Source organism: Thamnophis sirtalis, unplaced genomic scaffold (genome assembly GCF_051295495.1).
Source record: "Thamnophis sirtalis isolate CommonGarterSnake01/CBP01778 unplaced genomic scaffold, rThaSir2_p1.2 scaffold_6, whole genome shotgun sequence".
NCBI lineage: Eukaryota > Metazoa > Chordata > Lepidosauria > Squamata > Natricidae > Thamnophis > Thamnophis sirtalis.
The window spans coordinates 49,681,408-49,695,337 of record NW_028261386.1 but is presented as its reverse complement, the minus strand read 5'-3'; positions in this window follow the sequence as shown (position 1 = coordinate 49,695,337).

The following is a 13,930-nucleotide window of genomic DNA, read 5'->3' as shown; positions in this document are numbered from 1 at the left end:
GCTCACTCCTAGGCTTTAAGTACTAACTAAGCTGTAATAATCAGAATAACTAGTCAATATTAATTCTCTCTGAGAAACATTGACTACCCCACTCAAAACCACTAGGTGGAGCCAAAAGGTCATAGTACACCAGAGCAAATTAGAACATTAAATCGGCTAAGAAATCAGCAAGGAAACCCTCTAATATTTCATAAACCCCATAAATGTTTCATCTGATTTATTGGAGGATTTAACTGATTTGCATTGTTCAGTACTTCTGGTTTTTATTTTGCTCTTCTGAGTTATATACCTCTCGTGTAATTTCCCCAAAGTTAATTGTTTTGAACACTTTGGAATGCATTTTAAAGCTTTTCGTGTTTCAATCATAACAATGTATCAAGAGTAGTGCAAGTACACCTAGCCTTCTATCTCTAGCATTGGGCTAGGGGTAACGTTTCAGTAGGGTGTAAACTGCCTAGGGTCACCGAGGTGAGATGAATGAGGTAGAAATACGATGGATGGATGGATAGATGGATAATATAATCATGGAATTATAGAACTGTGGAGCTGAAATTGTGGGAGCCCCAAGGATCATTCCATACACTTATACCAATTCTCTGCAATATTTAAGAAAATTAAGTAAGTCATCCTTGAGATGTCATCGTCCATCTTCGTCTTTAACCTCTAGAAATAAAGACTCACAGTCTCCATAGACAGACTGTCCCAGTGTTGGACAGATCTTAGTATCAGAAAAATGCCCTATTAAATGGAATGCATTTAGGTCCATTGTTTCTAGGTTCTGTGGCATGGAAAGTATTCCTGATCATCTTCCCCTGCAGCACCCTTTTGTGTGACTGATTGAAGTTGACTCAGTTTCCAAAATATGATAATTTGAGCTTCATTATTTGAGCCTGAATTGATAATTCTGGGTTCATTTGTTAGATGGTCCTTTTTATTCGTGACCCGTCAAAACCGCGTTCCACAAAAGCGCGGTCGACGAAATCGCGTATGTGATGTCATCACAACGCGACGAAAAAGATCGAAAAATTGAAATAAAAATTAAATTACAGCAAGCCGATTCACATAAAGGTAAGGGCTAGGTTAAGAGTTAGGGTTAGGTTTAGAGAGTTAGCGTTACATTTAGCGTTAGGTTAAGGGTTAGCTTTAGGTTTTTCGTTAGGTTAAGGGTTAGGTTTAGGGTTAGGTTTAGGGTTAGGTTAAGGGTTAGGTTTAGGGTTAGGTTTAGGGTTAGGTTTGGGGGGGTTAGGGTAAGGTTTTCGCTTTATTTTTACATTTTTCGATCTTTTTCGTTGCGCTGTGATGACATCACATACGCGCTTTCGTTGACCGCGATTTTGTCGTCCGCGGTTTTGTGGTGGAACCCTTTTTATTTTCTCAGCTGTCTGTCCATGGTATTCTCGGGAGTCTTTTTCAACACCAATGTTCAAAAGCATCAATCTCGCTTCATCAGAATCTACTATTTAATTCTACACAGAATGATTTGTTTTTTTTGATCATCCTAAATCTCCCACCATTCAAATATTAAGAGGAGATTATATGTCATTCTCTGCAGATGATAGTCTATACAAATATTGTCACCAACAATAGTACTGCTCAATCATTTCTCCCCTTACAATACTTAGGCTACAACTGATTAATTCTTAGGAATGTTTTCTAATAATGGTATCTAATAATACAGTAAATACCATTATTTTGTTTCCCCATGTATAGGACTAACTCGCTGTCTCCTTTATCAATCTCTATTTATTTCTGTAAAATTGCCAATCACAAATCACTTTCTTTCCACTACACAGAGGGTATGATTTTACACTTTTCTGGGTGGATAAACCTAACAAATGATACATGCTTTGCATTACCACTGTTGTATTTCCTGTAAATGAATCTCCTTCTATTATAGTTATAAAGCCAGTTTCACCAATCTTTAATTAGGTTACAATTGCCTCTCTGAGTAACTCTTATATGCACACTTGAAACATGTCAAAGAGCACAAAGAACTTTATGCCACATGATTCTGCTTGTGAAGAGGGAAAAGGAGATGTGATTGGATGAGCCATTTTGCATCGTTTTGCATGCCTTAGCCAGCACTTGCTAAAGCTAGAGGAGCCTTCTGTACCTCACATACCTCATGTACACGGAAACCTGTTTTGGTTGTTGCAAATTCTGGATGAATCATAAGAAAAAAAGCAAAAAGACCATTCACTTTGCTCTTAGAAACAAGGGGGTCAAATTGCCTGGCAAACAAAGTTCAAAGCACTTACTTTGAACTAACTACCCAGCCCTGAAAAACATGGTGGGGAACAAAGCTACTGTATGCAGGGACAATTTATGGGGACAACCTCAAGCGTGTAATCATATGTAAGTTCTGTGAGATATCATAGAAGTAGCAAAGTCAGTCATTCTGATATTCTGCCCAGGCTCCTTGGTATGTGTTGTGCAGGAGACAAGAGAGAAAAATTGGTTTGGTTTACAATTGAATCCAAATGTATCCAATATTGCATTTTTGAGCCAATACACAAATTGCCTTGTGTATTGGCTCAATACACATGTAGAGAACATGTCAAATTCCAGCTGAAATGCATACATTTAAAGAAAGAATGTATCAAAATACATACAAATGTCTGGTGGGACCAATATATTGCAGGATGATCTTAGCAGTAAAGAATGAGTCAGAGATATGGAACATGCTTTTTAAAGCAATCTTTACTAGGACTTATCAGGAGGCAAAAGGATAACATAGTATGGATTTTTATATTTTTCCTGATCCCCTACTTAAAAATATTACTTTTACCCTTTGTCCTTAAAAGGAACTCTCCCAGGAAATTAGTGGACCATTAGTGGACCCTTCCAAGTTTCTTTTTAAAAATTTATGGGGACAACCTCTTTTGCATGGCTCTTCTTTCATACATTTGGAGGGAAGCTGTTGGAGAAGACCCTTCTAAGTGACACAATTTTACACTTTCTAGATATATATTTTTTATTGCTATAGTATTTTGTGAAATACTATTGCTATAGTATTTCTGCTGGTGTGAATCAATATTTGTTGTCTTTTAGATCATGTGTTTATTATTATTTTTTTGAGTGTGTGATTCTACAGAATATGATAAGCCTTTCATATTCATTGATTCATTCAACCTACATTAGAACCTGCTCCAATTTTGATGGTTTGCAAGTGGTGAAAACAGACAAAAAAAATCTCCTCAAAAATCTACGGCCTAAAAACAAAAATTCACAATCAACTGACCCTAAAGACATTTGGAAAAGAATGGTTTTGGTTGCTTGGATAATATAAAGCAAAATCAGTAAGAAATAATTGAAATAAAATATGGATGGACATTTCAGGAGAAATGCATAAACAAGCAAGTACGAAAGCATAAGGAATAACTATAATTTTCAGGGTCAACTCTTGCATACTATTTCTAAGGTCTGAAATGAGCAGAAATATTTGCTTTACTGTATGTGTTTTACAGCAGTTTATATTTAAGTGCAGATTGATTACACAAGAATTCCCAGTTGTCATATTTTAAAACATACAATTCCCTATTATCATATTTTAAAACATACAAAATATGTTAAACACAGGAAATAAGTCTAGGAAATGTCAGACGTGTGTGAAAATTATGGCTAGTTATAATCTCTTGCCATAAATGAAAACAGATCCATGACTTGGTGAGATTTTTCCATATAACTCTCTTAATCAGAAAGAAATTTAAGAAATATTTAGGTAATTCTTGTTAAGACATTTTAGTACTATTGTCACAGTTTTGAAAAACATAGAAGATTGAAAATAAGTCTTGGTTAGTTTTAACGATATTCATTATAATGATCAACGTATATCTAATTATTTTCAGTGGGCTTAATTAATTCTAAAGTTGACAGAATTACTCAGATTGATACATATGTATAAATCTTCACAAGTGGTCCTTGACTTACAACAGTTCATTTAGTGACTGTTACAATGGCACTGAAAAAAATGACTTATGACTTTTTTTTTATGACCTTTATAGTATCCCCATGATCATGTGAACAAAATTCAGATGCTTGGCAACTGGTTCATACTTACGACCATTGCTGTGTCCCAAGGTCATGTGATCACTTTTGCAACCTTCTGACAAGCAAAGTCAACGGGAAAGCCAGATTCACTAGGTTAACTGTAGCGATTTTAGAATAGAACAGAATAACTTTATTATCATTTTGAATGTACACTAATCGGCATACATTAAAATGAAATTTTATTGCATACAGATCTCAAAGGGTCACTTCCTCCAAGATACACTACATAAACATGACAAAATAAATAAATAAACAAATGCATATATGTGGGTATATGCATAAATAAAAAATATACATATACCCGCATATATTATATTACACAGTTTGCTTAACAACAGTGGCAAGATTCATTTAACAAATTTCTCATTTAGCAATAGAAATTTCGGGCTCATTGTCAAGGACTACCTGTACTTATCATAACACTTCCTTTTTTGAATAAACAATGTCAATTTTCAAATCCATATGCCTGTGCATGGAGGTTATCAGGGAAAAGCAAAATATCAATTAATTAATAATTAATCAAACTCCAAGACTTTTCTAACAGTGTAGGTGAAAAGTGGATGTAATGCCAGTCAGTCTTTAATTGGGTACTGATGAAATTCTCTTTAGATGCCCAGAAGAGGGAGTAGCTGCTCTATTGTGTTCTTTTCAAGGTAGGGCTGCCCACATTCTTCCCCAACCAAAATCCCATTCATACTAACGACAGCCACAAAATCCTCTGAAACTGATTTCAGAACCACTTTATGCCCAGTTTAGAAACAGGAAAGTAACAGAATGGTCTCTGGGGTTCTACCATAACAAATTATTTGACAAATTATTATTTTGGGATTATTCATGCTGAATGGAGAAGATAGGTGTTTTTGAACAATGTACTATGGGGGATATAGACTAATTCAGAATTGGTCTAGAACTAGTCCAGAATGCCCGTTGTATATGCTACTACATCAGTGCTTGTGTGTGAGAGAGAGGGAGATGGGAGGGAGGGAAAGAGAGAGAGAGAGAGAGGGAGGGAGGGAGGGAAGGAGGGAGAGAGAGAGGCAGAGACAGAGACAGAGGGAGAAGGAAGAGAGGGAGGAAGGAAGAGAGGGAGAATTATTTTTTAATTTTAGAGAATATAAATAACTCAAAAATGGAAGGCTCGTGCTGCATTTATACTAATATATATGTGAATATTATGGCTGTTAGTACTTTAACTGTCTGGTTATGTTTTTAACTCTCCAGGCAATAAAACACCATTCTGGAGAAAAAAAAATGCTGAAGGACACTGTTTATTTTGATGGATCACCATAAAACGTATCAATAAGGACAAAGAGATAAGAATGTCTTTTTTAGACAAAAGCCAATGTTTTTCTTGCTCCATTTACAGAACTAATAATAGAGCCATTAGTACTGAGAGTTGACTATTAAAATGCTGGATTGGGTTACCAGTTCTCAGTGTGGTGAGGGATGCTAGAAAGCATGGGGACATTTCTCAGCAACTCAGCACAATTTAAAAAAAAACAGCCAACTGCAAAATTTGCTTTGCCAGATCTTCTTTTGGCCTATGAATGGCTATGGAGATTCTTAGTCATCCAGATCATGGTTGTTCCAAAGGTACTTTTTCAAGAGGCAACTGGACTTTCTGATTTTTCTTCTTTGAAGATGTTTTGTTTCTCATTCAAGAAGCTTCTCCAGCTTTGACTGGATGGTCCTTCCGTTCCCCATCACCCAGTCAGAGCTGAAGAAGCTTCTTGGATGAGAAGCAAAATGTCTTCAAAGAAGTTGCCTCTTGAAAAAGCACCTTTGAGTTTGGCCTATGAAACTGAATTGTCCATTTAATATAAATATTACTAATTGTGACAAATTTCTTTTCCTTTTTAAATTTTTAAACCTTTATTGAAAATTAAAATTTTTAAAATACAAATATCTTTAAAAATAGTTTTATATAAGTTACATCTTTTTTGACAGTACTAAAATAACCATTTGTTATTCAAATACATTTTTATACATTCCTAATTATTCCTATATCTATACACCTATGTTTCATGTTCCTATTATTTATCCATTGATACCAGTTTTAACAAACTGTATAATATTCTGAGTTTGGGCAGGCAAAAAAGCACAAATAAAATTAACCACATTGCAGAACAGCAGGAGTAGAGGTGGCTTTGGACACCCAGTATGGGAAACCTATTATAAAGCAGCAAGTTTAGTATGGATTAGAAAATGGGTAAACCTAAAAAACAGGAGAATTTTAACCTTGGAAGGATAAGACCTATAGATGGGGTGGCATGTCTTTATGTAGAATACCAGAAGCAAGCTACACACATATTTTTACAGACACATACTGAGGGGTTTGTTGATACGAACATGGGAGGACATTAAAAATAAACACTGTATGAAAACCCCGGGCTTAATTAATTACAGCAGTGAGAATAGCGCTTGCACAATGTTGGAAAAGTGATACGATTCCAACAGACTGTTTGATAATTCAATATTTTTTTTATTGTGCAGAGATGGATAAACTCACATTGGAGTTAAGGGACAAGAAAGACTCAGAATTGTGACAAATTTCATAGCTGTCCTCTATATGTACTTGGAAATCACTGGCTTTTATTGTAAGAAGAGAGCTCTGAGTACTTTCAGGTTACTAAGTGATAATGGGGTGTTAAACTCTTTTTTGGAAGAATGTGACCTTAAGGGATTGGATTTGGGTAATATATACATTTTCGTTATAAAAATCTAGATCAGCCTTCTGGAGCTTGAGAGTTGCTAGTCAGCATGTTTCATTTCAGAGGTTATTGATCAATATGTATGAATAATAGCAATAGTAGCAATAGCAGTAGACTTATATACCGCTTCATAGGCCTTTCAGGCCTCTCTAAGCGGTTTACAGAGAGTCAGCATATTGCCCCCAACAATCTGGGTCCTCATTTTACCCACCGGAAGGATGGAAGGCTGAGTCAACCCTGAGCCGGTGAGATTTGAACCGCTGAACTGCTGATCTAGCAGAAGCCTGCAGTGCTGCATTTAACCACTGCGCCACCTTGGCTCTTACATGAAGGACTAGGAAGTTCAGAAGGCTGATCTAATAGATGAGTATGTCCCTGCAGGTGTATTCACTATCTGTGGAAGACATTATCTTGCATGTCAATGTTGCCTTTCCTTGTTTCTTATAATCAGAGTTGCGAATGGCTACAGGACTGGTCCATATAATTTGATAAAAACTCATTGCAAATCCATGGTTTGTTGTGGAACAAACTGCCATTGGAGTTGACATAACCACATTCCTTTTTATAATTTAGGAGACAGTTTACATATCTCTCTTTTACTCAGAGCTTTGATACATTTTAGATGTTTTGATAAACAAACAATGGGTAGCAAATGAATTTTTTAGGTTATTATAAATAAACCATGCTGCCTGGACCCATTTTGGAGTGGGCAACAGATACATTTGTAAATAAAATGAAGTAAATTAAAATTAAATAAAATTAAAGTATTTTAATATATTAAAATAAGTTACTAAATATGAAAACCATGTTTATATCTTCTTCAATTTGGATCAGATCAGTGGTGGGTTGCAGGCGGTACGCCCTGGTATGGGCGTACCGGAGCCTGCCCGGAGAACCGGGTACCACCCGCCTGCCCGATCTCCTTACCTGTCCTTTAAAGTCTTCCGCACTTCCATGCACGTGCATGGCATTTACAGTGCCTGTGCGATGCTCTGCCGAGCAGACGGAGCGTCGTTTCGCCGATCAGCTGGAGTGTCGCTCCGCCAAGCAGCTGGAGTGTCGCTCTGCCGAGCAGCTGGAGCGTCGCTCCGCCGAGCAGCTGGACCGTTGCGGAGGTTTGCGGAGGCGTTCCTGAAAGGTACAATGCATGCTTGCACCATGCACATGTGCGTGCAGTGGTGTGTGCTGCAGGGGTGGGTTCCTCCCGGTTCGCACCGGTTCTTGCGATCCGGTTCGTTAGTGAACCCGGAAGTAATTAACTTCCGGGTTCCTAGCTCCTAGCCCCTGAAAAGGATTTGGAGAGATGAACAGCTGGTCTTTTTTTGGGGGGGGAATCCCCAGAACCAGGAGCGCAGCCCATTCCCCCTCCCAAGAAGACCTTTCCCACTTCGGTGGCTGCAGGGACCACCCCGCTGCTTTATCTTCCTCCTCCTCCTCCTCTCCTTCCGCCCTGAGCAGCAGCAGCAGCAGCCGAGCCGGGAAAGGGGCGCTTTGGCAGGGCTGTGGAAGCCCTGTCAAAGCGCACCTTTCCCGCCTTGGCGGCTGCAGGGACCGCCGCGCCGCTTTATCTTCCTCCTCCTCCTCCCCTTCTGCCCTGAGCAGCAGCAGCGGCAGCCGAGGCGGGAAAGGGGCGCTTTGGCAGGGCTGTGGAAGCCCTGTCAAAGCGCACCTTTCCCGCCTCGGCGGCTGCAGGGACCGCACCACCACTTTATCTTCCTCCTCCTCCTCCTCCCCTTCCGCCCTCAGCAGCAGCAACGGCAGCCGAGGCGGGAAAGGGGCGCTTTGGCAGGGCTTCCACAGCGCTGTGGAAGCCCTGTCAAAGCGCACCTTTCCCGCCTCAGCGGCTGCAGGACCACCCCACCGCTTCATCTTCCTCCTCCTCCTCCTCCTCCCCTTCTGCCCTCAGCAGCAGCAACGGCAGCCGAGCCGGGAAAGGGGCGCTTTGGCAGGGCTTCCGCCGCGCCCCCAAGGACCGCTGACCTCGCGCCGCTGCTTCTTCTTCTTCCCCGGCCTTCCCAGTTAGCTTGCTTGAAGCTCGGAGGAGGTGGGAGGAGGGTCGCAGGAGTGGAAGTGGGGGGAGGTCTCCCCGGACGGGAAGAGCTGAGAGGCTGCCGGCCCCTTTCGCAGGAAAGTTAACTTTTCTTGGCGAAATCCTGCCCCCCCCGCGTGGGTGAGTGGTTGGCTGTCCTCTTCCCGTAAGCCGCCCGGAGTTACCTGTGTGTGAGGTGGGCTGCCCTATGCATTTGCGTGTGTGCGCTGGAGAGAGAGTGAAAAAGAGAGGGAGAAATAATTATATTAATTAGATAGATCAGTCTTTCTCCACCTTGGAGACTTGAAAGTGTGTGGACTTCAACTCCCAGAAAGGGAGTTGGGAGAAAGGGAGAAAGGAGGAGAGAATGAAAGGAAGATGGGGGAAAGAAGAAAGAGGTAAGGAGAGGAGGATGGAAAAGAGAGAAAGAGGAGGAGAGAGGGTAGGAAGGGGATGAGGAAGAGCAGGAGTAGGAGAAAGGTACAGGAAGAAGGAAGGAAAAGGAGAGCAGGAAGGAAGAAAGTAGAGAAGGGAGGAAGGGAGAAAAGAAAGGGAAAATAAGGTGGTGTTATAACAGGAGGAAGGGATGGTAAACAAAGCAACCCAAACTGTATATTATAACCTATTAAATGAAATAATAAATGTATAAGAATGATAAATGTTAAAACACTTGTAACCAAACGACATGCTATATGTGATGATGGGTTTTTTTTCTTTTTGTTTTGTTTTGTTTTGATTGTTGTGGGTATGTGTCGTCTATGTAACAAAAAAAAATATTTTTATAAAAATGTGGAGAAACACTGAGATAGATGATAATGAGATGAGGGAGGGAGAGGAAGAGAGAGAGAGAGAGACCATAACTAGATAGACAGATAGGCAGGCAGATAGACGGATGGATAGAGAGAAAGAGAGAGAGATAGGTAGGCAAGCAGATAGATGGATGGAGAAAGAGGGGGAAAGAGGGAGAGGGATACCATAACTAGATAGGCAGGCAGATAGACAGACAGACGGATGGATGGATAGAGAGAGAGAGGATGTTTATAATTAAGGTGACCAGACGTCCCTAGCGAGGTCGCGGGCTGGCAGTAACCTAGCTGGCCTAGCTCCCCCCCCCCGGTCAATGGTGTCCCTCTTTACCAATCTGAAAATCTGGTCACCTTACTTGTTTAGGTAATTCTGAGGTGGTTGATGGTTCTGTGAGTGCCTGTCCTTTATAATTTTCCACATTGCCTTGATGGTTTTTATTCCAGTGACTTTGTCTTTCCTGTTCTTAGGCTTAGGGAAAAAAAAACTGGTTTCATTGGCAGTCTTTTTTGGGGGGGCGGGGGGATTTTTATTTTTTTGGTGTTTTCCTAGCACTGTCATAGTTTGTGGGTGTGGGTGGGTGTGTAATGTCCCACAGTTATCTATGCATTAATAATGATCTAGTAATATTAATAATATCTAGTAATTAGTAATATCTAGTAATACATCATCTTGGCCACTCCCACCAGGTCACATGGGTGGCAGGCCACTCCCATCCGGTCACATGGGTGGCAAGCCACTCCCATCCGGTCACATGGGCAGCAAGCCACTCCCACAAAGGAGGCCACGCCCACAGAGTAGGTTCGAACAATTTTTGAAACCCACCCCTGGTGTGCTGCCATGCGCGTTCATCAGGGGTGGGTTTCAACCGGTTCGCGGCGGTCCCCGCGATCCGGTTGGTCACCGAACCTGGAAGTAAGTAACTTCCGGGAACGGCGAAGCCCCCCCCGCGCCCGCGCACCCGCGCGCGCCCGCACCCGCTCCTTACCTGGTTTTGCTGAATTCTGCGCTTCCACGCATGCGCAGGACGCATACAGCGCCTGCACGATCCTCCAGGAGCAGCTGGAGCATCGCACAGACGCTAGTACGCGTGCGCTGCGCGCATGCGCGAGGACGCCGCCGGCCTCGTTCCAACCGAACCGGTTGGAACGAGGCGAGAAACCCACCCCTGGCGTTCATGTGGAGGATGCCGGGCCCCGTTGCAACTGATCTGGAACCCATTATTGGATCAGATCTTATTTTTATACATATCTCAGTATTAGGGACTATATGTTAGTGAATAGTAGAGAGTATATTAGATTTCTAACAGTTGCAATCTTGGAATAAAGCAGAGGAAACTTAGGTTCTTTGGATTCTGATAACACATTTTGATATCTTAGCCTTTCCTAACTGTGCATTGAGAAATACTTTTCTTTACATACAACAGGACATGGCAAGGGGCATTTGAGTAAGAATATTGTCTAGCCCCGTGATGGTGAACCTATGGCACGAATGCCACAGGTGGCATGCCGCGCCCTCTTATGGGCATGTGAGCTGTTGCCCTAGTTCAGTTCCACTGCGCATGGGTATATGCCTCCCACCGGCCGACTGGTCGTTGGGTCTGTGCCATGCACGTGCAGGGGGCAGGACACATGCGGGGGTGCATATGCACATGTGCAGGGAGTGCATGCGGAGGGCCGTGCACGCATTGCCTTTTGGGGGTTTGGCCGCATACTTTGGACACTCGGTCCAGAAAAAGTTAGCCATCACTAGTCTAGCCTCTACTTAAAGGGAATCCCAACACTTCCCTGAGTTGGCTTTAATGGTGAATCACTCTAATTAGTTTTTTTGTTTATCATTTTATAAGACTCTGCTGTCCTATGAATCACTTTTCCTATGTTCTGCACATGAGAGGAGATATTTTGATCTCCTTCCTCACCTACATCTAATTGCAGCTCAACGTGCCCTTGCAGCTTCTTTTTTCTGCTGTGTCTTCATGATGGTGCCTTCATGGGCCTTCCAATTCATACTCTAATGGTCTTAGTTCTAATCAGGTTGCTGCCGGTGTTATTGCCAGTTCGCTTTGCATGCACTGCTCGCTTCGCTGACGTGCGCCCGCCTCACGTTGCTTGTGCATGCAAATTATTCTGTGCATGCGCAGAACATTATAAAATGACTAAAAAACATGCTGGCAACAGCATGGGCAACCAAGAAACTGGTTCAGGGGCATGGTCAGCCTGCCGTCCCTACCTGTTCAGCAACCCAGTCCCAATTTCCACTACTGGTTCGCCTAAACCGGTGCAAACTGGTAGCAACCCATCTCTGGTTCTAATGATTTAAAATGTTTCTCCTCTTGTCCCAATGCACATTTTCAAGTGACTTTAGAAGGTGGAATCAGTGTGATATCTACCACCACTATAAGGCGGTAGGGGTATATTCCCTCCTCTTCCCTCCCTAAGGAGGCTCTACTATTGAATTCATCAATTTTCCAAGCCAATCTCTGCCACAGAGACCTGAATCAGTCAGAACAGTAGCTGATTCACTGTGGCATCAGAAGAGAGTTCTACATGACAGGTATGTCTCTAGATCTGTCACCTTTTTATTTGAGCTCCTTAGGAAAATGCTTGTGCTTTTCTAAATAGTAGGGATAATACTAAAATGGCCTAACTTATCAATTGATGTCCTATGATGCTGCCTTTAACAGGTCCTGTATGGTATGAATAAGTATGGTATTATTTGCCAGCATCATATCTCTAGCAGGAAAAGGATTGCTCAGGGGGAGGAAATGTTTTGTCAGTATAGTTTTCTGTTATCTCGTGGACTAGTGAATAACACTAACAGCTATGGGGAAGAGTCCCTTGTGATATTTAATAATGCTATCATATATCTCCATCATCTTTTTCCAAGGCCAATTATAACTCTGTCATTCTCTCCTCATAGGTCTTCAACTTTACTGCTTTTCTCTGAACCTCTTCCAATTTCTCTGAATCGGTTTAAAACTGTGGGTGATCAAATCCTATGTGTTTTAATCTTCTCATCCCAACTACAAACAAAATAGAAAGAAAATAAATTGCTAATCTGCTTTCCCTCTCCATGTTACTAGTTTAGGATGTATGCATGTATCAGGTGGTATAATAAAATATAAAGAGAGAATAAAAAAGACAATTTCAATGATGGGACAGTGCAGCGCTGGTAGTTCAGCATTCTCCTTAATAGATCTGTGAAATCATAGCATGGATCTCCACAAGGATCTTGAGTACAAGGAAAGCAAGATTTTCCACAGGGGTAGAATGAAAAAAGGGAGGGAGGGAGAGAGGAAGAAAGGAAAGTTCTTTGATTTAGTATACATATTTGTGTACAGATTCTTTGATCTGGTATACAGCCAGATATTAATTGACTCAGCTTTTGCTAAAGTTAACATCATAGGATTATACACATTTGGAAGAGTATTTAAACATCTTCAAAGATGCAGTAATGTCTATTGTGCCTGTACAAAGTGAAACTGATGCAAAGGCAGATGGATCCTGCAAGCTTAATGCAGAAATGTTGTTGGAAGAAATGTAAATATTGGTGGTTTAAAAAATGTAACTAATATTTGTATGGACATTTAAAGAGAATCACATTACTATTTTGTATATTTTGGAAAAAAAATCTTTATCTTTATTACACGAAGTACAGAAGAGTCTTCTTATCTGGGAAAAAGCTCCCTTATACTTATACTGTGCTGAATACAAAATTGATAATTCCTTATCCAAGATAAAATGCTACACAATATGGATTGCATTTATAGTAAGAATAGAATGGAATAGAATTTTTTATTGGCCAAGTGTGATTGGACACACAAGAAATTTGTCTCCGGTGCCTAAGCTCACAGTGGAGATATAAACAGCAATAGGTCATCGGTCATAATAATAGTTACAATCATTAAGCATAAGTTACAAACAACAATTGATAAATCATAAAAAACCAATAGAAGAACATAATAGGAAAGAAGAGAAAATGAAAAAAGATGCAAAATGAGACAGCGCTGTTGGAATTCAGTGTTCAGCAGAGTGATGGCATGGGCAAAAAACTATTTTTATGTCTGATAGTTTTGGCATGCAATTCTCTCTAGCGGCATCCCGAGGGGACAAGTTAAAACAGTTTATGTCTAGGATGTGAGGGGTCTGTAGATATTTTCTCAGTCCTCTTTCTGGTTTGGCAGTATACAGATTCTCAATGGAAGGCAGGTTGGTTGTGATTGTTTTTTCTGCAGTCCTAGCTATCTGTTGAAATCTGTACCTGTCCTGTTTTGTTGCTGTGCCAAACCAGACAGTTATTGAGGTACAAATGACAGACTCAATAATTCCTCTGTAGA